Source organism: Phalacrocorax aristotelis, chromosome 14 (assembly GCF_949628215.1).
Source record: "Phalacrocorax aristotelis chromosome 14, bGulAri2.1, whole genome shotgun sequence".
NCBI classification, from domain to species: Eukaryota; Metazoa; Chordata; class Aves; order Suliformes; family Phalacrocoracidae; genus Phalacrocorax; species Phalacrocorax aristotelis.
Genome location: NC_134289.1, coordinates 17669227 through 17693807, shown reverse-complemented (window position 1 = coordinate 17693807; position 24581 = coordinate 17669227). Strand labels below are relative to the sequence as shown.

Below are 24581 nucleotides of genomic sequence, written 5' to 3'. Positions count from 1 at the left end.
GCTGCCAATTGATTCAGTAGCAGTTGGAGATGAAACATCTCTTGAAACCTTCCTCACCTTCCCTTGTATGCCACTGAAGAGCATGAAGCCAGTTTTAAATCACCAACAGCACGGCATAAATTTGGGTTGGTCTCAAATACATGAAACCTTCTTGTTATGAAGCTCTCTCACCTCCTGCTTTGTGTTTATGACAGCAGACTATTTCACCATATGTTGTTATTTTTCCAGGATAAAACGCTAAACAAAGCCATCTGAAACACAAACACCAGGGAAAGTAACTAAATCGCTCCTTGGTTTAAAAATAAAATAAAATCGCTGTGTAGTTTTCTCTCCCTTTCCAGAAGTTTGACTTACCTACAGCAACAACACCCAGGTGTGCATTACTTGGGATACAGGCACATTCGTGGGGAGCACCTGCTGCCCCTCCCAGCCCAGTGCATGGACACCCAGAATGCCACATGTTGCTCACCAAGCCAGCTGCGCCCAAAATGAGCTCTCTGTGAAAGTTAAAAACACTTTTTTCTCTCCAAACTTTTCTTCCTCACACACCCACAGTCCTGCAGACATGTGCTCCACCACACACAATCCCTCCAACCACCTGCTCAGCTGGCACAGCTTACAGCAACGGGAGGCACAAGAGCAACAATAACAAAAAGTACTACCAAAACAGTTCTTTATCCTTTCTCCATTCCTCCCATTTTTGAGCCGTTTTGTTACTATTTGTTACTAGGAGACTAGTTTGTCCATGAGTTTAAGCCAGGCATAAGGTTTTTATACAGTAAAGTCAGGGTTCTAACAATTAGCTCCACCAGAAAATAAACTACTTGTGAGACAGATGCTTATTTTGCTCCACCAGAAGTTACTTGCAAGACAGATGCTTATTTTGTAATTTGTATTACTAAACAGAAAAAAATCCTTCTGAGTCAGGGAAAATATCAGTTCACAGATGAGGCCAAAAGTCCCACTCTGAAGACTCCCACCAGGCTGTTTTCCAAACTGCTGGTGCAGCTTGAAGCAGAGACAAAAAAACCCCAAGCACATTGTATATGGAAAGATATAATATTGCTAACTTTGTGACAGCAGGTGGAAAAGAGTCAGAGTGCTCTTTACAAAAGTCTTGTAATGATCATTAAGTATTATCTCAAATAACTTCTATGCTGCAAGCTCAGCAGTGCAGAAACTGTCTGGTGTAGTGCACAATGAAACCTTATCCCCAATGAGGTCTTCAGAAGAGCTGTAGACTGTAAATGTAAAGTATATTACAAAAATAATTTTCCACTGGAGAAACTGAGACACAACAAATCTTATTGAAGGTCATGCTGCAAGGCAGTAGAAGCGTCAAGATCAAAAAAAAGAAAAAAAACTCTGTTCCCCAGACTCCACATGGATGGAGTCTCCATTCCCAAATGGCTGTCTGCAATGACAGAGCTGGGCTTTGGAAATCTAGCTCAGCCAGTGACAATAAGCTGTATTTTATTCCACGCAGACAACTCATCATCCCTCAGTTTTGTCTCTACATACTGTTAACTTTTTATTGGAAAAAGGACAAGGGAGGGAGGGGAGAAATTGCTGTGGGAAGATGTAAAAAACAGAACTCACATAGTTTTTCCCTTTTTTTCATTACTGAAGTGACAACTGATTTTGAATGCATGACTCTTTCAGCTGCGTGCAGGATACAGCTTGTAATTCCAGTTCTAGTCAAGTTCAGTCCCAGTGGTACACTGGGACTTCCAGTGCTATCAGCATAGTACCCAAAAACATGTGCCACCTTTCAGAAGCAAGCAGGAAAATAACCCTTCCAGCCTCCACAATGAGCCTTTCCTATCCCACTGCCTCTGTAAGGAAGGCCCCAACGTTACTACCCTTGTACTTGGCATTAGAGCTCCAAAGTTGCACTGAACTGCAGAGAGGCAGGTGCCAGCAGAGGCAGAACTCAGCAGGACAGAGAGAGGTTACACAGAAACATATAATAAATGCTGTATTTTTTATGAATTCCCTGTAAGACAATATATATACATAGCTCCATGCATATTAGCTGCTACGAGAAGTGGCCTTCATTCATACAAAACACTCCACTCTGATTCCTACATACTTGATTTGGACAGACAAGACCGAGAATTACAAGTCAATGTCTTCTGAAATAGCTCACATCCTTTTGCTTTTTAATCCCATTGGATAAAATAGAATAATTAGACTATTTCAGATTAAAAGATTCCCTATCTTAACATGTATTAGACAAGAAGTTGTTTTTGCAGGAGAAAGTAACATAAAGAGGGACTTAAAAGTTCCGGAGCCCATGCGTTGCCTGCAGGAATGTCCGAGCAAGTGTTTCTGGGACAGAATTTGTAATCGAAACACCACAGTAACAGTAAGAAAACTGAGAGTATGCTGGTCTGTGCAAAAGCCTGGCAAAGTACTGTACTATTTTCACAACTCTTTACCCCCAAAACATCAACCTGGAAAACACTTCTCTTCCCTGGTTACACTCACTCACCTCTCCAACTTCATTTTTAGTGTTGAACTGAGTCTCTATTTGGCTGTAGCTTCAGTTTCATGGTTATCAGTTTAAAGATGAAAATCACAAGACAACTGGATTATTCTGCAGAACAAGGATGAAACCAGAGTTTAAGCTAGGCTGCCACACCTGCAGTGCCCAGCTGAGGGGCAAGAGAGAGGAACACCCTTTGCTGAGTGCTTCTGAATCACAGCAGTGTTTTGGTAACAATAACTCCATTCAAGCCTCTAGCGAAGCTCCCAAACAAGCCCCCATTTGTTACATGGGTGAGCTCAAAAAAACAAAATTAAAAAAAAAAGGCCTGTATCACATTGCTGCTTAAGAATCTGTCAGCTCCGATCTCTTTAACAAGGCTTCACAGCCAGAGGGCATGCCAGCTGGCACTGTATGCATTTAGCTCTTTGGGGACCACATCAGCTGGTTTAGGTTCAAACAAAAAGAAAAAAACAGCAACAAAGCAAATATACCAACCAAAATTTATATTAAAAGGTGAGAGAGCTGTCAGAAACCATCCATACCCAAAACACAAAGACCAGAAAGATCTACACTGGAGAAGAGAGAAGAGGAGGAGACCTCATACTGAAAACTGCTCCCTCTTAAAGGAAAAGAGAATACCTGTGTCCTCTTCTGAGATCAAACTCCTTGGAATCTAACATCACAAAAACCCAAAGTTTATAGATAAATTAAGGTCCACTCCAAACTCCTGCCAGGACTGCCTGCGTGTGAATTGCAGGAGGTGGCGGTCAGAACGCACAGCGAGGATGAAGTATTTCACTGGTGCAAGGACGCAGGCTCAGCAGGTTCCCCTCTTGTCAGAAAGGCATCACTAGATCGGTGAGCATCAGCTGCAAGGTCAGCTATCTCACAAATCACTAGCATTAAGACAAATGCTTTATAAAACTTAGACATTATGTTTCCTAGTGATATACAGTGTTAATGTGAAACAAACCGTTTTGTGAATGATCAGCTGCTAAGCCACATGGCAACTGATCTGATATGTAAGCAAGATAGCAATCGGAATTGTGTGGTTTTAATGTCTGATCTCCAGATATTTCCAACGCTTGGAAACTGTTGTGGGGGATCAGTATAAATACTCAAAACCAGCACTTGCCCCAAAACAGTGCTGAGAATATATGTATTTGGGGCTGTTGCTACATTCATGCCAAGGCACATGGAAGATAATATGTGTCATTTGACACCTTTATCAAGAATTTGGGTCATGCAAGCTGCTTCCTAGCTGAGCCAGGAGGGTTTTACCACCCTAAAAAAGTGTCTTGAGTACATTTCCCCAGCCTCTTTTATTATTTATAATATAACCCTTCTTTCTGGAAAGCACAGCGGTAGGACCTTGCCTTTGTCCACAACAGCTCTAATTCAGAGGTCTGTCTTTGGCACTTCCTGCAAGATGGTTGTTGCCTCGGGCCCCAGAGGGACTGCAGTAATTGAGTTATACAGTAATCGGAGAAGGAATCTGATTGATTTTCCAAGCCATTCCACTTTAATGGTGTCATCATGACACAAAATTCCTCTTTCTCTCCTTGATTGTGAGACATCGAAGCCCCTCCCTTGTATGCAGTGGTATCTGTATGCCAGGCGTCCAGGTACAGCCCCCTCTCTTGTGAAGGTGGGGAACGTGGCAAATAATGTCAGCACAGCACAGTGACCCGCATGGCAAAACAATTAGTAGACCCTCAGGATAATGAACACTGGTTGTATTCCACATACTGGATAAAAAAAATACCGTGGAAATTACAGCCACGCTGTAATGTAATTGCCAACCAACCTAATTTTTGGGCTCTCAGCACATGTTTCAGTTAGCACCCCTGCCAGTCAAATCCTGCAGTGAGAGACTGCCCATGGAACACAAAACTTGGATCAAAGGGCAAGAAACACTAACGGTGCCCGCGCTGCTCTGACCGACAGGCTTGCAGCCCCCAGCCAGCGCTGAGCTCTGGTTCAGCAAGTGCCCACGCCGGGATGGGCCTCTTTCGGTGCAGACCTGTGGTACGCCAGAAAGCCGCCAGCTAGCCAGCAGGCTTGAAACATGTCAGTCTGATTTAAGATAAGACCTGTGCGATGAAGTAATAATTATTTTTATTTTTTTATTATCATCCCCAGACAGGTATGTAACTTCACACCTTCTGCAAGAGCAACAAACCGCAGTCCGTGCCAAACAGATCTGCATGAACTCCTCTCAGCCCGGCGTGGTGGAAACCCAACCGCAGGCTTGAATTTACCCTTGTGCCAGTGCAATGAAGCTTGAAGGCACCATGAAAGCAGAGATCTTGGCAAGGCTGGCTCGTGCTGCCAGGCCAGCTCCATTGGGCTGCACAGGGATCCCATGATTCCAGCAAGATTCTTGCTCTTGGGATACATGATATATCCCTTCCACTGACAACCCAGTTTGCGGCAGATCTTTGTTCTCTGACTGGTTTACAGTACAAAAAACGAAACAACAGGGTAGGCTTTCCTGTGCCAATGACAGAAGCACAGCCCAGCGCTACCTGCTAGCAACGTAAACCAATCCTTTCCTCTGAAAACAAAAAGGTCCTCCCCATAAGAGCTTCCACGAAATCAGTTTTCAGCTCCCTGCCTTCTTCCCATCAGATTACACTCACTGCTTAGGGCCATTACAACTGACATGACTGATTTTCAAAAGCAAGGGAATTTCAAACTTTTATACTGAGGTATTCCCAAGCCCCTGTAAGTTTCACTGTCTCTGCACAGGACAAATTTGGGCAGGTATGCTGGTTTTGGCTGGGACAGAGTCAATTTTCTTCATAGTAGCTGGTATGGGGCTGTGTTTTGGATTTGTGCTGGAAACAGTGTTGATAACAGGGATGTTTTCGTTATTGATGAGCAGGGCTTGCACAGAGCCACGGCCTTTTCTGCCTCTCACCCCACCCCACCGGCGAGGGGCTGGGGGGCACAGCTGGGACAGCTGACCCCAGGGATGTTCCATACCATATGACATCATGCTCAGCTTATAAAGCTGGGAGAAGAAGGAAGCAGGGAAGATTCAGAGTGATGGTGTTTCCCTTCCAAATTCACCATTACATGTGATGGAGCCCTGCTTTTCTGGAGATGGCTGAACACCTGCCTGCCCATGGGAAGGAATGAATGAATTCCTTATTTTGCTTTGCTTGCATGTACAGCTTTTACTTTACCTATTCAACTGTCTTTACCTCAACCCATGAGTTTTCTCACTTTCACCCCTCTGATTCTCTCCTCTACCCCACCGGGGTGGGGGGGAAGTAAGCAAGCAGCTGAGTGAGGCTGAGTTGTCACTGGGCTGAACCACTTGTGTATCGGCCTGCCTAAACACCAGATGTGCAAACTGGGAACAAAAAGAATTGTTTAAAAACAATCAAACAAAATTTCAGCCTTCAACAGTTGCTGATGCTACCTACTTAATAAAAATAATATGTAGCTTGGCAGCTACACACCTTTGCTGGAATGAAAAGGAAAGACTACAGGTATTGTGGTGGCAGAAGCACACTCAGAAGTCAGAGCTTTCCACCAGCTGAGGGGGATGTAACTGCTCTGGGGATGCATGGATCTCTATAATGCAGCTGCTCATATGAGAGAAAGGAGGTACTTTCCTCACAGATGACCAAATGAGCATCCCTACTTCTTTACTTCATGTGCCACTGAAGCCCTAACACCCAGGTATCAGTCTACCACAAGAACGGCACAGTTTCATTCTGGACTTACTCTTCCTTCTGTTCTGTGCCTTTCCTGACACATAAGTCTATGCATGCTCTGACTCTAACTCTCTTCCCAGAGCAGGTGACAATGTGAGACACCAGCTCCTTTCTGCAGCCAGCCACTTGGAGCTGTGGGACAGAGAGCTAGAGTTAGCGCAGGTGAGAGAGCCTGCCACATAAGGGCACTCCAAGTCGCTCTCCAATCCCACCCAGGTGGGAAGTTAATATCTCGGTCAACCCAAAACGTGGGAACGCACCACCATCAGCCTCCTCCTTACATCGGTAATCAACAAGTACACTATCATGGCAGAACATCTTCAACTCAGCTGCGAGAACAGGAAATAAATGAAGTTCCTTCAGCATTAGATATGGACAAGGATCTAATTTCCATTCCCTCACGCACCCTGCTTATCACAATTCAGATGAACGATCCTGCTGCAGAAAGAAAAACGTCTTCTGTGCTGTCTTCTCTTAAGTATTTTAATCAAGTGGGGAAATACAGTCAAACTGTGGCAAAACCAAGACAACCCAGTGTCAGTCAGAGTTGAAGTGTCTTAATATAGAAATGTATGTTGTGAGAGTCTATCTGCAATTGCTATGAAAGCAGCCTAACCATTCTTCCTTTGAGCTACACTTTAAAAATCTGACCTCAGTTAGCAAGAGGCTGATCTATATTCAGTTGCTTCCTCCTGTCAGGTAACACACAGGAGCCGATCTTCTTTTCCAATCTACTGCCAGGTGCTGGTCATACGCCGACAGCCTCTGACTGCACTGCCCAGTCTCTGCCTTCTGACCTGCGAGCTGTACCTGAGCTCAGGTTCAGCCGTGACCTGGACTACATTACAGGTATGCTCTGCCTTGCTGACCTGACTTTGGACCTGCTTGATGACTATGCACTCATCTGGTGGTCACTGGATTCTAGGTTGAACTTGGTGGCCGTCACTGACCGCCTCTGTCTTGATTGGGTACTGTTGCTGAAGGTGCTGCCTGTGTCACAGGAGGAGGAGGATGGAGACCCTGTGCATGGTGGGTCAGGGCTACTGCAGCCTACTGGGGTCCTTATCGCCTTGATGGACTCTGCAGCAGGGTCACACGCTAGTCAGTTTCAATGCATGAAGGATGTGTAACTGAGAGCAGAAGCGAGTCTGCTAGAGAAACAAGGTGATAAAGGGTTGTGGCTATTGTTAGACTTCCCCTGTTTTAATGTGGGTGGAATTATTTAATTTTCTCTCAAACCGTCTGTGTTTGTAGTTGTTACAAAATCGGAGCAACACAGCCAATGCACACTTATTTCCCCGCCACAGTTTACACTGTCATGTTCACTACATTTTTAAACAAGAATTTCAACATTGTACCTTCAGTTCCCCCTTGTTTTTAGACAATGAACACAGAGATAATTCACTTCAAACTATACTGTAATTACACATCATAGTTCTTCACCTTCCTCCCGTTTTATAGACTTAATTGCTAAAGTGGGCACTACATTCTTACATTTTTAATTAGTCAACTGATTACGAATAGAATTTTTTTCTACTATGAAGCTGCATCTTTAAAATATTCCTTTATGCAGAGTAAGTCCAGGACCTCATTAACAGCCTAATTAAGGGTATAGACAAACTCAGGGACAAAATCTGCCATATTTGCAATCAAACCTACCCTCTGACACAACTGAAGTTTTGGCAGGAAAGTGCAAGAATTTTGAACAAAACATCCTTCCATTACGGACTGCAGCTGAAGACAAAAAGAACTGGTATGAAAAACTGCAAAGTGCCCAATTATGGGTTTTGAAGACTAAAGCAGCTATCTTGGAGACTGTTTTCCAAAATCTACAGGTAGTAAAATTCCCAATAAAATGCATTCAACTACTGAAAATCTGATTAATTTTTCATTATTAACATGGAAACTATTTATGTTTTGAAGTAAGAAATGGTTCTTTCCATGAAGAGATTAAGTTTTGAAGTCCACTTTTAGTTTCTGATAATGGAAAAATGCATGGCTAACCTTCATGTAAAAAATTAAGGGGGTTAGTCTTGTGTGCCATTTTGCAAGCTTTTGTAAGTATCTATAGGATTAAACAATTATGAAGCTATTTGTTTCACACATAGCAGCAACATACGAGGTCAGATATTATTATTAGTGACCCTTAAGAAAATAGAAGTGTTCAGAACACTGTTTATTATGAAACTTACTCTAAAGCAACATGAATGTTTTCAGGGTTTCTTTTTCTTTCTTAATAAATCTTCACCTCACTTCAATTAATTAAATAGAAACCAGAAAATCCCAGCAACTTTAAAAAAAAAAAAAAAAAATAAAAATCAATGATCAGATTTTCTTTTCTCAGTTGGAATGGAAAGAACAGAGTTGCCAGAAAAGAGAAGTTCTCTCCAGGTGGAAATGTGCATCCGCCTGTACAGTGAGGTGTTCAGTAGGAAAGGTAACCCACTTCTCCTGGTCTAGCATGGTAGAAGGTGTTCAACCTATAAAACGCGCTGCAGAAAACCCAATGACTTGATCCCCCACTTGCATACAACATAACCACTTACCACCACAGAGTTTTACTAACGTGGTGGGTCTTCTGCTTTTCTGCAATGTTTTTGTGGTAAGACTTGCTCCACAAACAAGGACACGAAAATGCTTTATAAACAGTATGCAGGCACACCTCCATGCATGCCCATGGTCCCAAAACAACAGCCACAGCACCACATTTACCACAGGAGTGGAGCTGTGCAATGACAGTAATATTACCGAGCACCACCAGATTTGTCCAGAGCCCTGCATTTTCTCCCACCATTTCATGCAAGTTCATAAACACAGCTGAACTTTGCCTATACAGACAGGCGAGCTAATGGTACTTGCTGTAATACAGACACTCATTTTCCATGGCATAGCAATTACCTTAAGATAAAACATGGCTGCTCTTTAATAGCATACAGAAAATAGTGAACTATGAAAAATTCTGCATTCAAACTGGGAAGGGGAATTTATTACTGATCATTGTATAAAGAGCTAATGCAAACAATGCTCAACAAAATAGTGGCAAATACACTCCTTTACCCTGCCATACAGTACTATCTGACATTAAGAAACATGATCCAGAATGACAGATATAGGACGGAAAGCATACAGAGAGACAATTAGTCAAGTAAACAACTTGGGAATGACTGCTGGAAGAAACAGGTTCACAAGAGCAGGGAGAGGGAGGGAGGATTTGGCAGCAGAGACCAGGAGACTGTTCCAGGAATAGGAGACAGCATGAAACAAAATGCAAAGCTGAGAGTAGGAGGAAGAGATAAAGGGAGGAGTGCACAGGGAAGCAGGGGAGTAGGAGAAAATGACAGCTCACATTGCTTAAGGAGGCAGATACATAGCGCCTGAAGACAGAATTTGCCTGAGACATTAGGTCTAGCTTGTCTACTTTTAAAAAGCATAGGTTCTTCAATAATCAAAAGAAGCAGGGTGTATATATAAAAGGCTTAATGGCTCACCTTCAAAGACAAGTTTCAGCAGAAATACACTAGCATGCTTATAGCTTATGCATTTAATGCTGATAGAGGCGGGTTCATAGAGTCTGCAAGTCAAAAATTCACCACGTCTTGCAATATTCCGGACACAGCACAGCATTATTTCATCCATATCCTGACTAAAGCCACTGCTGGTTTGGTTGTGAAAATCTAATACGCTTACAGTACTGTCTAACTGCATTCATCCCTTCCCTTTGTCCAGAGAGAAACACTTAGGAGCAAAAGAAGGCAAGGACTGCATTAGGCAGGAAAGTTGCTTCAACTACATTCTTACAGTGCTTTCTGCCCTGACTACTGAAAACTGTTTCCCATACAGAGACAAAAGAGGTGCTAGCTAGCTGACAGTGTAGATTACCTAGATTACAGAATACCCAAAATAAAACATCATAAATGCTGAAATGTCATCGTTAATGCTGAAATCTCAAGTACCGATGTGCTAATTGATCTCAGTGAGGTAATGATACTTTATAGTTTTCAGATCACTTAATGCTAAAATCTTGTGCACAGATGTGATGGGAAACAACCACATTTAGAGCATTCAAGTAATTCAAACTCAACTTTACAGTGACACTACAACTAAATAATTAATTAATGCTTTTTAGCAGCCCCAGATTAGATTAACGCTATACTTCTAAACAAGATTTTTTCTTCTTTTTCTACTGAAAGTTGCTGCAAAGGGGAGAGCAAAGGCAGTCTGGATATCTAAACTCTGGATTTTCTTATCTTCTTCACTGTAGCTAAAACACAAGATTTCAATAATTTTTACCCAGACAGCAACTTTGAAGACCTATAATGATGTTACTAAAAAGTACACCATGATAAACATCTTTCAAAATTTTAGACATTAATTTTAAAGTTAAATATACAAATGAATCTTAACTGTAATTCTTTGGTCTACTTAACTCATATAATTAATTTGGTAGCTGGAATATAAAGATTACAGCTTTTTAGAAGAAATGCTCTGTTTTCTTACACGACAAAGAAAAGAAGCTTCTACTTGAATTGTAAAATTCAGTCTTCATTATGAATCTGGGTTAGTGTTTCTGCAATAATTTGAAACGCTTTGACTTTGTGAAGCGCTAAGTGGCATGCAGAGCATCTGTGACTGCAAGCGTTAATGGAAAGCGCATTCAGAGGACCTGCTGACATCCTGGTACCTGTAGCAAGAATCCCATCCCAGTGGTTTTATGCTTATTTTTGCCCGTATTCCCCTTTGCCGGCCTGTATTTTCCCAACCAATTTATCTGACACAACCAGGCAGCCTCATGAGTCAGCTTGCCTGCCGCTGGATGCAACCCAGCCTCCTCTGCGCTTGCCAGGGTCTGGCTTTGCTGCCTGACTCCCCTCTCAGCAGAGGCGGGGCACGGGCAAGTGCGCAAATTCACCAGTATCCCCCAACCCTGGCCAGGAGAGCAGACCTGCACATCCTTCTCCTCCTCGGCCACACAGCGATGCCAGTTTGACAAATCCATTGGTCATTCCAGCTCCAGGAAACCCACCAGTGCGGCTCTTGGTTTCAGCTCCTGCTGTCCCTCTGCTCCGTGGGGCAGTCCCTTGACAGCAGTGCCGACAGATAGCTCTACTCAAGCAGGGCCGAGAGGCATGTGTAAGGGTTATCAAGCCATATGCTACCCTCAATTCAGCTCCTCCAGCCTTAAGACAGCGTGACTGTTTTCTAACTTATTCCTGCACGTGTAAACTGAGAACGCAATTTCGTCCTCTCATCCCGACACTGATTTTCCAGAGCATTCAGAGAGGACTCCACAGCTGAGCCACAAGCGAGGGCTCCACATTCAGAAGACCAACACTGGGAACTGCCAGGGAAATTTCGGTGCCCTTTTTGGCTTCCTTCTCTCTTTGCACAGTTACAGAAGGGGCAGAAGGAAGAGCACCATTAACATGAGAGATGAGACAGGGTGGGATATTGATGTCTTCAACTTCCCCATTGCGCACTGGTCGACAAGCATGAGAAATAGATCACCTCTGAGACAGTAAGAGCTCTCCCAGTACCCTCTGGGAGGGAGCTAGCCATCATCCCAAAAGCTAGGGAATTTGAGAGTAAGACTGAGTTCAGTCCTTTATTCCACTTCTAACTTGATGCGGTTACACACCTCCTGAACCCCAACTGTAAAATGAGAATCATGTCACATAAAGATGCTGAGCACCGATGCCTCAACAGCACTTCGCAAACGTATCAGAATGAATTGGTATCCTGACATTACCTGCGTAAAACACAAACTTCAAAACAGCGAAAAGGGTGGGATTGCCACCACTCGCTGCTCTACTGCAAACACTCCAGAAAATTAGATTTCAGACAGACAGAAGGTAAAAAATCCTCTAGCAGCTCTCAACGAGCCGAAGGATCGTAACTTGGCTTCGCTTGCTGACAGCAGAGGTTGCTCCACAGAAGGGGTGAAAATTCTCTTTCCCTCCACTGCATTTGCCAGGCTCACATACATTTCTTTCTCTTCACTGCTGCTATTTGCATCAAACAGGGGAACCACGCTCATTCAGCAAGGGCCACCTCAGAGGTTAAACTACTGGCAATAGCATTTAATTTATTGGGAAGGGGGAAGAGAGTGAATTTATTTTAGGTCAAATTGCTTACATGAAGAATCACCTTGGACTCTACAAATGTTAGGAATACAAATAAGAAGAGATATTTGAGTCCCCTACTTTTTTAGAGAGATCTGCTTCACTATCCTAAGCAGACTAATGTCCATCGACCAATTTAATGTATGCAGGCTGAACCACAGCATGAATCCTACCCCTATCTACCTTACGACCTCAGAAAAGACACCTTAACTTTTATGCCCCCTTCCTTATAGAAATCCAAACTAGAGCAACTGTACAGAACATCAGTGGGAGACACTGGAGGTCTGTGTTATGTGCTCTCCCACATTCCCCACCCCCCTGCCCCAGGAAAAACATTTAGCCTTTACACAAATATATTCTGCACTTAAATTTTCAGTATAAAAATGACTACTTTGAAATGAAGCACACGACGTGGTGTGGTCACTGAGCACCACAGAAGGGCTGAAAAGCTACAACACACTAAAGCTGAGAGAGGTGAACTTCCCCATTTGGTATTTTTCAGGTCCAAAAAGGAGGGTCTCTGCATAACCTCAGCAGATATACGAGGATATGAAAAAGTAAGATCATGCCTCCTTTACTGTATGATACTTTACAATCTTTTATTTAGAAGAAGGCATCACACTGGATTGAGAGCAGCTCTTGAAATGGTAAGCGACAAAACCAAATCCTTGGGGTTGGTTTTTCATTAAAGGAATATTCTGCATTGTAGACGGGTTCAAATTTGCTGTGAAAGATTCCAGCACCAGCCGTATTCTGAGAACAATGTGTACTCTCTCTTCGCCAGGCCCTGTGCGCGGCTTGCTGGCTCTTTAGTGAGCTTATTATTGCCCTAAGGGTGTATTAGATAATGAAGAGCTCTGAGTTTTCCTTTCGCTTCATGCCTGGGCTCATCCTAACGTGTGTAAGCAAGCTTAGTTTGCAGACTTTCCTTCTCAACCTCTTCCCCCTCCTATTTTACAGCAACCCAGCAACATTTTTTATAAGTGAGCACTACCAATTGCCTCTCTTGAAACAAGCTTATTGAAACCATCACTTTCTTTAGAGCGTTTCAGAGACTAAAATGAGGTTCCCAGCTTTCAAACACACCCGAGTGCTTTTACTGCACTAGGTGACTCCATCACGAAGCGTCAGAGAACAGGCACCCCAGAGAGCGATAGCTACTCAAGTACCTGCTCCAGTCCAGCCCTGCGCTGCAGGTGGCACTTCATCCCGCTAGAAGAAAACTTCAGGAAGGTCCACATCTATACACGCTGAAGTGCTAACACCAGGCTGAACGGGAGCTCGTCCAACCGGACCCTAATTGCAGTTTCAGGCAAGTGGCTGCATCCACTCATGAAATGCCTCTGACATGTTATAACATCCTACCAAGCACATAAAATGGTTGTTTCATGATGCAGGACAGCAGTGGGGTTAACAAATTTTTGTTATATTTAATCTAAGGTGAACAGAGTGGATACATCATTTCCGGATGATTTAAAACAATGGAGAACTTTTTTATTGAAAGATGATTTGTATTTTTTCAGTCATTTCTTTCAAATCATTGAAGCAGAAAAGCTGTATAAGAGGTTGTTTTACAATTCCAGCAGTGAGGCAAGACCCAAGATTCTTGGAGTTAGTTGCAGGCCAGCCTTTGACAGCTTACTGCAGCTCTGTGTTGGTTTAAACGCTCCTGCCAATGTGTACCTTTTCATTATCAATTTGGGATTCCTGAACAGCTGATAGAAAGGCCAGATCCTAATACAGTATGGAAAAAATTTCACTGCAATTTTAGCTAAGCTGAAACATATGACACCACTTAAGCAGTTACCACCACCCTTCCTCACCCTTTATGACCTGAAGCTGGGGAGTGAAGAGGGAGGTCAGAGAAGGGAAATGAAAATTGTTTTGCCTCTTCCATATAGCCATATTGTTGAGGGAAGGTTTCAGACAGCAGGAGCTACATCTACAGAGTTACTTACAAAGCCGCCTAAACATCAGACTATTCTCTTTACTGTAAGAGGAAAAAACAAAGACCCTTAAGAGAAGAGGCCCGGTGATTAGTTTCTGATCTGTGCTCCAGGCCAAGCCCTTGCTTCCTGCACCTGCAGTGTCTGGCCACATTGCAGAAGCACCCATACTATCAGCATGAACTTGACTGGTTAATTAAAGAACATTTTAAAAAACGCACATTCTGTTCAGTGTGCCTTGACCAGGAGAATGGCAGCTACATCTCAGCTTGAGGATCAAGAAATTTCTTAATGACCAGAAAATCCTTAGTGTTCCAAGTGAACCTTATTTCCCAAGGAACTAAAAAATGGAAATGAAACACATTGTTAACAAAAGGGTCTTCTTTTGCTAGTTTGTGGTGAAAGAAAAAAGAACATCTATAAAAGTTTAAAGTTCTAAGCTTTCAAGTTGCTAAATATTAACCTAGTACAACTAGCTTTGCTCTTGAGATGCAAATGAGAATCTAGATTGCTGTATGACAAACCACTAGAAAATGTGGTTGCATTGGTCCTCAGCGAACATAAAAGACTTACTCTGATTTTTAAAATGTTCCATCTGTAATGGCTCTAATCTTTACAATGATTTCATCAGTTACCAATAATGCTGGTATCTGTTCATCTTCCAGTCAGGTACCCAAGACAAAGTGACTGCAAAGGGTCAAGGGAGTATCTATTTATAGTGCAGCATGAGCAGCAGCCTAGGCGAAGGCGTGCAGCTATAACCAGCTTCCTTGTACTATTCAAGTGCATTTGTGAGCCACCAGCTCCTCACAGGGCAGATTTCATCCTCCTCCAGCACATTTCAGGACCTGAATTTAACCCAGCAGCAAGGTTAGATGCAGAGACATCCTATCAGGGAGAGAACGGGAGAGCACAGGGAGGAGGAGGAGAAGGAACTAACAAAGACCTTAATGAGCAAGGAACGTAGCAGGCATATCAGTGCAAGATACAAGCCCTGCCAATTCCACTTAGTGCACTGCCATAATACAGTCACTGAAGAGCAGCTCCTCCATCCTCCTCTCAAAGCATTGTCCTTGCAGATGACGACTGGTTAACAAGCAGTCAAATAATAGGGCATGAAAGCAAACAATGTTTTTTCTTCTAACAAACTAGGTAACAATAAGATAAGGACTAGCAAAGGTAAGCACAAAGATTCACATTCCTACCTCAAGTGAAGTTACTCTCTCAAAAAGGGTCTGACAGCAACCCAAAGAAAAACAGGGAGCCCAAGGGAAAGCAAGAAAGCCCGAGAGCTGCTCTTCACAAAAATCATACATAAAGTGAGCTGGCCTTTCTGGAGAAGGCCCGCTGGGCTGCACGGTTGGTAGACGGCTGAATGATTATTAGTAGCAGTGGCTGCCTTCCCTTCACTCACTGTTGCCAAAATCTCTCAGATCATTTGTGAACTTAAGGATGCTGGAATTTTAGACGCAGATAAATGGAAAAATGTAAATAAATTCACATTTTAAAAAGAGCACGTTGCTGCTGAGCATAACCACCATTAACCGCTAGCTGGTATACCATACTGCAGCTACCAGTGGGTGGTGGGCATAGCACAGTCCGACACAAACAGTCCAGAAGCACAGCCCTCTTCTCCGCAGAAACTACCTTGCCTTGCAGCTCCTCTCTGAAAAGCTTCCATGTCACTCCCTGAAGTCCCAGGAACAACGAAAGGAAAGTAAGGAAGACGGTGTGCAGCGGAAGGCAGAGAAGCATGGTCCAGTACTCATATTATCGTGCACATGGCAGATTTTAGATGCTCGTTCAGGGTGGGCATACAGCTCCGTTCCATCCTCCTCTTATACACTGTGCATCTCATCATGGCAGGGCATTGAACTCCACTTGGATGGCTGACAATGGGATCTGGCAGCAGTCCAAAGGCATTTCTAGCGAAGGGACTGCACAAGCTCACTGCCGGCGCAGGCAGACTGGGATGCAGAGCACCCCACTTTCCTCCCCTTCGCTCCCTAGCCTGCGCCATGGGCAGTCAGTTCTCCTTTTGTTCCAGTGGCAAGAGGACTGGGGAGGAAACCAAAAAGGTACCCCACGGAGAACAGCAGCTCCTAAACTCACGTCCATAAGGTAGAGGGAGGCAGGGAGTGAGGAGGTGGGGGGAAGGCAGAGAAGAGAGAGGCAGGCAGGCAGAGGGAGGGTGAGGGAGGAAGGGAGCCCACAGACAGCAGTGCCTGGCACCCTGACAGCTTGCTGCCAGAGTTCATCTTCTGAAGCTGTCACAGGTTTATGGATGCCTCCAGACTGACAAGCTGACAAGATGAGGGAAACTACGCTCAGCAAATGTATTCAGCAGCAGTAAATTGCTTCTCTTGCCCTAACGTGGCTCGCAGTTTCACTCAGTGAACTGATCTCATCATTGGGGGGGCAGGGACACAAACCAAACCAACAGCACACCAGCTAAGTATACTCAGACACTATTATTGGAATCTGGAAACGAGAATAAATCTGCAGAGGGACACACCTTCTTGTGCACCACTAATAAAAAAATCAACACGTTAAAAGAACAAACACGTAAATCCAAGATTATGTTCTGCCCCTATCTAAGCATGCTTGGTTGCAGTGGTCACGGGGGAGCTAAACTCTCTTTATACCCTAAAAGACTGGCACAAGAGGGGTTCTCTAATAGAAAATGATGTCCTAGAGGAGTGGAGAGGCAGGCAGGAAGGGAGGCGCTTCTGACCACAGGAGCATACCCTGCTTCTCTTTGAAGATGCAAACCCCTAGGTGTGCTCAAAGTGGTATCCTCTCCCAGTCAGGGTTTGGAAGAAGAGGGTTTTCAGACAGGATGACACACTAGCACACATCTCTCGAGGAGTTATTTTAACAGGACCTGACAGCGCAGAGCAAACAATTCTGTAATAAGACAGTGAAAACTTAATGTAGTGGAATGTTACTGGGTATTAGAGAACGCTCTGAAAGAGGCTTGAATCTCAGTGATTCAGGTGCTATCTCTGAATCTCTTGAGCAAACAAAGCACCTCCTTAAAATTTTATCCTGACAATAACAAGCTAAAAACTAAAATCAGAAGCAAGGGGCAATTATCAGGCTCTTGGGGTCACCTACTACGACTTGACCTGCTTTTGCAGGATGTCTAGCTTCTCAGTTAAATTGACCAAGTAGCTGCAGTAAGGTCTGTCTCAGATATTTTCTACTGTCTCATTACTCTGACAGGATAGGAACAAGCCCTGGAAACTAAGGTAGAAAATGTTTTATATTGATTATAATGAGTAGGTTATTTTCCTACTTGAGTGAACAATAAAACTAATTCAGAATGAGCATACTATTATGTATTCTTTCTGCCCTATAACGGCACAATGATTTACTCAGTGTTGTTTAGTCCTAGAAGATACATCTAAAAAAAAATGGTTATGCAAACTGAAGAAAGCACTGGAGTATTTCAGAAAGAAAAGCACACAGACATTAAGATATTTATTGCTAAGCAGTGAATAAAAGATGAGGTGCTGAGGGATAAGGATTACACACATGAACCTAGTGCTGCTGTTCTTATCAACAAAATTTAAATGGATGTTCAGTTCCTTTGAAAAATATGGTTTCCACATCTAACAGAGGAGACAAATCTCTATTCTGCCTCTTGTTTAAAAAAATCTTCTCACATACATGTCATGCTACAATGCAGCACTGCAAGTTTGCAAGCCTCTTTGTAAGCTGCAGGTGAATGATGCTGACAAAAATTTTCATTTATACATAACCTAAAACCATTTACATTTTTAGCTTCCACCTTCTGGCTATGCCAGTAAACAAACTCTTTCTATTCAAGCTGCAGAATGCAAAAAGCAGATGTTGGAAATCTTTGGATACTCCACTAATCACAAAGATGACAGAAAATCCTGACCACAGCACAAAGGACTGATTTTCACAGTAATCAAGATTTTTGCGATGAGTTTTCACCACGCAATTAATAAATTTTTCTCCAGCCTCCAGTGTTTTATAGAGATTCAGGTTTATTGGACACTTGCTGGTAGTCTTTTCAAGTTTATTCACTTGGAAAACATTAGAGAGAAGAATTACCGCTGCACCATGCCTATGAAGACAATTAACTTTTGCTCGTTGCCTAAAGTCAAAACTTCAGTATCTCTCTCAAAGGCTAGATTTCCTCTCCTCCATCCTCCCTACCCCCTCAACTCTCAGAACTCTTCCACACTGTCCTCCAGATCAATGGCAAGCAGGGAAAAATTTAGCTCAATTGCTATTAAGCATCACTTAGAGGCAAGTACATCAACTATGTCCCCTTGCTAGCAGGTAGCGAGATTTCAGTGATTTTTTGCTAAACAATCAGTCCTAACTATCCTGACATGATGCAAGCTGTAGTTCTGCTCAGTATCATTTCATGGTGACCATCTCCAAAGAGCCCTGGAAGTAAAGGGGGAAATGCTGGGCACTGATACCAGTTAAGAGACAGCCTCTACCGCTCCACATTTGACATACAGCCTCCCCTTCCCAGACAGCTTCCCGTCATGAAGACTGGGATAACCACGTAGGTCGTCTTCTGTGCTGGCTATGATATACAACAAGGCCTTTCTGAAAGCATTACGTGATCTTTGTATTCACTACTCAATGTATTTTAATCATCATAGTGAAAGCAGAGGCACAGCTGCAGAATTATACAACATCAGAGCAGAGGTTTTCCATCAGGATCGGCAAACTACTTCTGGGGAGTCCAAGGAAAGGTCACCAAGAAAATCAAGCCAATCATCAGTAGCTTTAATCCACTGTAGAGGTGTCAATTATCTTTATTAGAAAATTTTTTTAGGTCTGTGAATTAAAACATATTCTTAAAGTAACTTTTGTTAGGGTAATGCCCAGAAAAACAAAAGCAAATTCAAAATGTCTAGTCGTGATTCAGATAAAAGTCTCTCTTCTGTCAGTGTCTGAAATCACATGCCTGCTGCAGCATTTCAGGACCAGTCTGTATCCTTCCTCTACTTCTAATACTCGTAATATGGAAAATCCACCTGAAAACCAGAACCAACTATTCAGAGAAAGAGAGGGCCTTTGAGAGTCTCTATATCTAAAGTAAGAATGGTAGTTTTTAGAAAAATATTTAACAGGATTTGCAGTTTTTCCTCCTTATCGGGATCATACTGTGTAACGGCATAGTTTCTAGGACGTTGGTTAGACCCAAATCTCTTGCTGTGCTTCGTATCCATAGCTTAAAAGGGTGTATGAAATCAAGGTAAATGTGTTTGAAATAAGTAGCCTTAGTTTGTAAATAACCCAATCTTGAAAAGTTAAATAAAAACCAAGCAAAATCCCACTATCCAAGCAAATATGCTAACAGACCTATATTGAAATCCTGGCTTCATACCCCAAAAGACACTTGATAATCCTCTCTGGTGTCTCTCATTTATTGGGCTATACTGGAAGGTGTTTACTTCGACCTTTATGATGACCTTAAATGGCTAGGCAAAACACATTTACATGCCCTGCCATGTCAGAAGGTCATATGTTTTTCTGTTACATGCTTTTCAGAATACCTCAGGATTAGCATGCTATTTACACTGATTGCACTTGAGAAACAGACAGGGCCTAAACAGTTCTGGAACTACCGAGACATAACAAGGTATCTGTTTATTTTACATTCTTCAAAAAACTTTCTTGATCAAGCCTTATTTGTAAGCCACCACAGCATGATAGTGTTGATAGTGCTATCCCTGAACAATTCTTAACCTCCAGACAGAAGCCCATAACAAATCTAGCGGTTTACAGTAATGTGCCAAACAAGAATTCCTCACCCATTTCTTCCGTCTCACACCCCCGCCCCCCAGTCTCCTCTGTGTGCAGATCCTGTCCCCCATTGCTCTGCCCACCATTTCACTGATTCACTTTGCTTTACCACCTTTTACAGGTAGAGAGGATATGCTGTAGCCAGTCCCATAAATCTTGAAACTCTTGCTGGAGCTAGTTAAGACCAAACATGTTTGTGTGTAAATTTCACTTGAAAAATACTAGCAAAGGTAAATCACTACTGAGGTACTTTAATACTGCACTAAGTACCTGAAAAAAATAGATTTCTTCTGAGTTCCTCCATCCTTCCTCACCCAAATATTGAGAAAGAATCTAGATTACCTTAGCTCTTCTCAAAGAAATGCCTGAACACAAAGAAGATCTTCTGGGGATCACCAAGGGATGAGGAAAAACTACTCTTTAGCAGCCACAGAAAAGATAGGAAAGGATTTAAGAATGCATTTAACCCAGTCAATATCTGTTTGTTAACAGAGGAACAGTTTCCCCTCCTGAATTTCCCCTTTAACTGAGGTTAACAGAAATCCACTCCACTCCATAGCACAAGGAAGACTACAATTCAACCCAACAATAGCCTATTGGTGTAACAAGCCATGTGCATGTTGCCAGAACTGAGGCAGGGATCGGGGCTGACAAAGGAGATCAACACCATGGACTTATGTAGATACAATCCATTCAACTCCAGTAAGCTCATTTGATTTCCACAGATTTCGGTAAATTTCTAGCTGAATGTTTATGTTGTCACTGGTGTAATCTACCCTACCTGAAATTCAGTCCAACACAGCCATGCCGTATTATCCTTTTTTTTTTGGCCTGCAATTGAAACAGAAATCAAAACTGGTTCTTGAGAAGGTCTAGATGTAGTTGACTTTGGGATTAAGGGGGAAAAAAAACCCCAACCAAACAAAAAGCAGTAAAAGGTCTGTACTCCTAAAAACATACCTCTGTCTCTTACATCAGGAGACAGGTGAGGCATCATCCACCCTGTTTGGAATAAAGGGCTTATCTGAGGGATGACAAGAATTTCTGGGGCCAGAATAAGCATGTTAGGGAAAACCCATTTCTTCCTCTTCAGTGTAACAAAGGGGCTCTGTTATAGGTACCAGTTATATCATTAAAACTTGTGTGAGATGACAGCATACAGAACAAGCAATCTTTTACCTGTCCCACTAAGGATCTGGAGTTGTCAGGACCCTGAGGGCACCATCAGCCCTTAGCGGCACAGACCAGTCTCACGTGGGAGCTCCATGCACCCCCGCCTATGGCCTGGCATGCCCATTTAGGCTGGGGCCTGGGCCTTTGCTCTTTACGTGAACTTTGCTGCAGGTGTGCCTGTCTGCAGCCCTGCCTCTGGGCCCATTTCCTGGACTGACTTAGGCTTCAGGCAGCTTGTCTCCTGGAAAGACGTCTCGTATATATGCTGGAGCTTGTACCCATGGACTTTGGACCCCTGCTGTCACTTTGTCTGCAGCCCTGTCTTTTCCACTCCTGGATGGAGCCTCATCGCTCCACCTTGCCTGGGCCTGTCAGCAGACCCTGTTACCAGCACTGGGCTCTGCCTGTCATGCCCAGGCCCTGTGGGACTATGGCCCACTGGTGAGGGCACCGCCTGCACTGGCATCACCCTTGCGTCCTGGCTTGCCTCAGCTCCCAGCCCTTGCTGTGCCCTGCAAAGAGGCTAATGCGTAGTGGTTGCAGGAAAAGATTTAAAAATAAACGGAAACATTCTTAACTTCTTGTAACTGGTGACTGGACAGGTCCCTTCTGGGACACCCTCCACGCTGTCCATAACCACAACCTAAGTTGATTTCCAAGCCTTTAAGCATGGCCTTAGGACAGATCTTTGGCAGTTTGGTGAGGGCCTTAGCCCAGTAATGGATCAACAGCTTTAATGCAGAGATACAGAAAATATAATCTGAGATACTAACAGAGTTTTGTAACATATAAGACATGAATCATTTTGTGGAAGAAGGTGAAAGAGAGGAAAAGAACCTGTGTTTGCATTTATAGGAGAAAACTTAATGGTAATGTATTACTTTTACTCTTCCACATTAAAGTAGAAGAAAAGCTCTTGATGTGTTAAACACAGCATTCCCCAACCATGAGATTATATGCATTTAAAATGCATGGTGAGGAAAGTGAAGAGGGCCAGAGTTAAGCCATTCAATTGATAAACAGATGATACATTCAGAATAGAGGAATGTTCCCCCGCCGGAGCACCCTAAGTCATGCCCTTCAGCTTTGTAATTAATTTTTTTTGTCTCTGTTCAGCTGTGCTCACATTTTTTATCTCACAGGAGATCTCCAAAGCCCACCTGGGGATAAAGTAAGCTTATATGGAGGAAAGAATAGTGAGGTTAGTAGGTACTGCTATGCAGGTTGCTAGCCTTACATAGTCTTTACCCTTAGTAGTACCTACAATTTGAGACAGTTATTTCATTTTTGTATTCATCTTTAATACTCAACAGGCTCATCTTCAGGAATAGCCAAACCTTTAAAATTATGTCAACAGTAACTGGCAAAAATCCACCATTAACATGCCAGTACTCTTGAACTTCAGTCCAATAAACCAATTAAAACATTTTAAGACCAAATCCTGCCAAGCACTGGAATTCATCTCTGTTGCATAAATGTGGCATGATGTCATAAAGACACACCATCTAAGTAGACCAACATACTTTGTGGAGATGTTTCAATGATAGGACCTCACTGATATATCAGTGCCAGTTTCAGAAGAACTGGTTATAATAACCTGCACCAGACAGAAGATGAAGAACTGGTGACTGCAAATAAATACCTGGTGGACAAGTCCTTATTAGAACCAACTGACAGAATGAAATAGACACAGTTAGGAACCAGAAAAACATAAAATGTAATGGAAGAGAGAAGGACTTATTTGTCCCTCTACTTCTGCTAAGACTGAATTGAGATATCTCACAGCAAAATAAAGGCTTTTAGGAAAATAAAGGTTTATTGAAAAGTAAGCTGCAGGCATTTTGTGGCTCGATCTCTTACTTTTTCTGTAATTTAACTGTGGGATATTATTGGCACAGGCATCTCATTGCAGGAAACATAAAAACATTATTAGCCAATAAGGAAGTATTGCTAAGAATGAACTAATCATGGGTTAGCACAAGAAAAGCCCAAAGTCCGCTTTTAAATTAGTAACAATAACTTATAGTTCCCAATAACTCTACTTTTATGTACAGTGAAATGGGTTCTGCTTGGCCTACCTGGCTATATATTCTACTGCACAGTCCCCCTCTCCATCTGCTACCATTTCCGCATTTCTGCTGTCTTTCCCCATTTCCTAGCCTTTGTATCAATGAAATCCAAGGTGCACTGGCAATTTACTGTGGCTGTACCTGAAATCAAACATTCTTCTCCCTTCGCTAATCTAGCCATGATGTCACATGAAGAATTCTGTTAATATTTTCACTCTCTCACTTACTATAAATATTTATCAATTTCTCATGTGACTATTACACCAAGTGTCTCTGGAATTACACAACTATTTGAGCTGGACAGAATGCTAATATGGTCATTACATTCATTCTACTCAAACACAAATTTTTTTTTAGTTTATTCTGTTTCTATTCTTGAGTTTGCAAAAGTAGCCCTGGCTTCTATTACCACCCTACTCCTTACAACAAAGTACTGCAAGTACAAAAACCTTTATCACGTGTTTAAAGTTATTTTTGCTCCTTTACTAGTCTCTGCAAATCACACCTGCAAAACTGACAACAAGAAGTTTAGAGGGGACAAGATTTACTATTTGAATCACACTGGAAGAACGATCTATGAAAACAGGGGCACACTAACTACTAGGTCCTACCTCTTCCCCATCACTCCAAAACCCTTTTATCCAACCAATGCCTGAGGACCCTTGTCTACATGTCTTCAGAAAACTCAGGTTTAGGCTTGAGAAAAAGAGAAAGCATAGAATTGCACTGTGAGTGGGGCTGGGAAGGGGCTGCCAAAAGAAAGTGGGAGCTGCATGGAGACTGGCCCTGGTAGAAATCTTCCATTTGGGCAACAGTATCAAGCTTATGGCTTCCCAGGAAAATTAAAGCTCAGCTTCCAGTTGATGGACAGAGGAAGTTTAGAGCTGCAGCATCTGTAGAGCTCAAAGAGTCAGAAGGCCTTGTTTTAGCATGTCCACCTTTCCTCACCTCCTGAGTTTCTGTACACTGAACTCAGCGTTAAGTACTAGCTCGCGCAATTTCCTTTTTATAAACCCAGTATACTTGCATAAGGAATGTGCCGTTCCATCCTCTCTTTTTTGCCCTCTGATTTTCTGCACAGCTGAAGCTGTAACAGTCTGCTTGTATAAAGCAATCTGAGATATCTATATACCTGAAAACACTCTTCAGGCATGAAGAAGTATTTCAACTAGATTTGTCCATCATACCCACAAAACCAAACCATCTCTGTTCTTTCCAAGCAAATAATCTAGGAACCTTCCAATGGAGGCAAGACT

The 24581-nt window shown here is 42.8% G+C and overlaps 1 long non-coding RNA gene across 3 annotated transcripts in view; it reads right to left on the bottom strand.

Moving 5' to 3' along the window:
* LOC142064450 (uncharacterized) overlaps positions 1–24581 on the bottom strand; it is a 112732-nt gene that overhangs the window by 810 nt on the left and 87341 nt on the right. The window lies entirely within an intron of this gene.